Raw genomic sequence first — 3,104 nt, 5'->3', positions numbered from 1 at the left:
GGGCTCGAACTAAGGTCATCATGCCTGACTCAGGCCAATTCAAGGATTGTGAACCCTAATGCTGACTTCTCAGAGAAGCTAACCAAGAAAGCTGGCCAAATACCCAAAGGCAACCTGTATCCCGTTCCAATGTGCAACATTGTTCTGTACACCAGTTTTGATCACATCTGCTGGGGAAGATAAAGAAATGGATCACAAAATGTTTTATGGAATGTTTTATTTATGGAAAAGAAGTTATCGTTGAAGTTAAATGGTAGCAAACATGTCCAAGGAATACTGCGGGGTTTTGATCCCTTTATGAATCATGTGATTGATAAGTATGTGGAGATGGCAACTAATGGGCAGCAAAATAACATGGAATGGTGGTCATACGAGGACATAGTATCATCATGTTAGAAGCCTTGGAAAGAGTTTAAAACAATGGTTATTCAGCAAAGCAGTCCATGTCCCCTCCCCAAAGGGCCTATTTTACTAGGACGTAAAATGGGTTCATATACATTTTCATGTGAGAATTTTTGCTAAATAAACTTTTCTAATAATCAAGAAAAAAATTCTACAGGACAAAGAAGGAAATAAATTCTAGAAACAAAAAACCTATGATGGGAGTTGAGGGCCACAGCGATGGCTCAGCACTTAAGAAAACATGTACTGTTCTTGTAGAGGACCCAAGTTTGGATCCCATCACCCACACCAGGCACTTCACAACTGCCTGTAACAGCAGCTCCTGGAGGGGAGGGAATCCATCGCTTCTGTCCTCAGCACTCACCAATATCCACTTCACATACCTATACAGACAAAAGCACACATACATAATATTTTTAATTATGTATATATTTAAAGTAACAGTATAAGGGACTGGAGAGATGGCTCAGCAGTTAAGAGCACTGGCTGGTCTTGCAGAGAACCCAGGTTCTATGTCCAGCACCCACATGGCAGCTAACAACTGTCCTAACTCCAGTTCCAGGGGATCCAACACCCTCTTCTGACCTTCATGGGCACTGCATGACACAGGTGCACTTACATGCAGACAATACCTCATGTGTATAAAATAAAAATAATAAATGAAATACTAAAAAATAACAGTATTATAATCTGTGAAAACATCACAGTTGTTAAAGTCCTTGCCACACAAGCATGAGGAACTGAATTCAATTTCCAGCACCTACTTGAAAAGCTGGGCATGGTGATGTGATATTGACACTAGCAAGGCAGTGTCAGGTGGATCCTTGGGGTTTACTGGCCAGCCAGCCTATCCTAATCAGCAAGCCCCAGGTTCCAAGGAGAGACTCTGTCTCAAAAAAATGTGGACTTCTGTCCACTGCAGATGCACAGCTCCTTGGAGACACGGAGACACACACACACACACACAGAGAGAGAGAGAGAGACAGAGACAGAGAGACAGAGAGAGAGACAGAGAGAGACAGAGAGGCAGAGAGACAGAGACAGAGACAGGCAGAGAAAAAGAGAGAGACAGAGAGAGCAAGAGAATGAGCAAAAAGTAAAGTGAATGGGTTTGAGTTTGGATCTTTGCTCTAACACTTATAAAAATTTTGTGATTACCAGGCAATCTACGCATCAATGTGAAAGTCCTACCTTACTCATTTTTTATGTTATTTAACCCTATGTCTATATTACGTGCTTCGTCAGTTGCTTATGTTCTGTATCAGGATATTTCACCCTCTCTCCCACCATCATGAATTTATGGATTGGGCAGCATTTAGTCAGAATGTACAACATCAACAAAGACAGACAACTAGAATTGAATTCAGAAAACTTATATCTATCTTTATTCTTCTATGTTGTTTTAGGTGGTTAATTTAACATTTTGGAATTTTTTTCATTTATACAATGATGCTTCCTCACACTTATGCTAGCATTATATGAAATATTTTAGAATATCTAGTACTTAGTAGTTCTTCAATAAATTATTTGTCCCCCTTTAGAAAAAAAGTTTGTGCGTGGGAGAAATTAGCAACTTTTTGGAAGCAGGGATCTTGGGCCTTTCTGAAATGGAGAATATTATCGGGAGATGGGAAGATTGAAAGTAGATTTCAATTATTTAATTTTTCTTCACTACACCAAATCAACTTTTTACACTTGATCTTAGCCAAAAGACTGAGTAGTCATTTAACTTTTTTACTTTTGGAAAGATTGCTTGTTTTTAATTATAATTAGAATGTCAATACATAACTGTAAATAATTTAAAACTTAAAATATATTACATGCATCTAATCAAACCTAAGTAATTTATCCAGGATCAAAACACCAATGATGTACCTTTGATATGCCAGTATCTTAGTAGTCACCCAAATTGAAGCTGATTTGAGTTAAGAAGAAAAGATTGAGCCTTGTCATTAAAAGAGAAATCCAGTTAAGGACACATACCTTAACTCTGGTCAGGGTGGAGGTGGTCATGCTTGAGTCTCCTGGAGAGTAACTATTTTCTTTATTCAAAATTTGTTGTGCTTTGGGGCTGTAGTGATGGCTCAGTAGTTAAGGACACTTGCTGCTCTTGCAGAGTACCCAGGTTTGGTTCCCAACACCCACATGGTGGCTATCACTCATTTGTGACTCCAATTCAAGGTGATCCCATAACTTCTCCCAGCCTCCAACTGTACCAGGCATGCACATGGAGCACTTACATTCACGCAGGCAAAACACTCATACACACAAAGTCAAAATAAATTAAACATTTTAAAAGCTTTATTGCTAGATATGTGAGCTCCCAATTGCATTTTGGTTTTTGCTAGTAAAAAGATCTAAGGACATCTCTACAGATAATATTGCTGAGAACATTATTGAAAACTTGTGGATATTATGGGGGTTTCCCTGGTAAAGGCCAGTACAAATAGAATTTCATTGCATTTTCTGTTTCTTCATGTAACAAAGTTCATAACCAAAAAAATTAAGTTTTAGGACTTGGATATGTTGTACAGCTTTGCAAAGTATATATAAATGTGAGATTACTAACAAGCAGGTGAACAAGCGAATAAGGATGCGTGTAAGAGAGAAGCTATAAATTTTTTTCAATTCTGCTCTACAAAACCCTGTCAAAAGTCAGGAAATCCTGAATTTATAGAAAGAAAAAAAATGTATCACATGGA

At 38.1% G+C, this 3,104-nt stretch overlaps 1 pseudogene; it reads left to right on the top strand.

The window, feature by feature from the left end:
• The first annotated feature begins 222 nt into the window (after positions 1 to 222).
• Positions 223 to 416, top strand: LOC108491761 (annotated as a pseudogene).
• The last annotated feature ends 2,688 nt before the right edge of the window (positions 417 to 3,104 follow it).

This window comes from Nannospalax galili, unplaced genomic scaffold, assembly GCF_000622305.1.
Source record: "Nannospalax galili isolate Female #2095 unplaced genomic scaffold, S.galili_v1.0 scaffold25, whole genome shotgun sequence".
Classification (NCBI taxonomy): Eukaryota; Metazoa; Chordata; class Mammalia; order Rodentia; family Spalacidae; genus Nannospalax; species Nannospalax galili.
The sequence above is the reverse complement of the archived record's forward strand: the minus strand, read 5'-3'. Positions and strand labels throughout refer to the sequence as shown.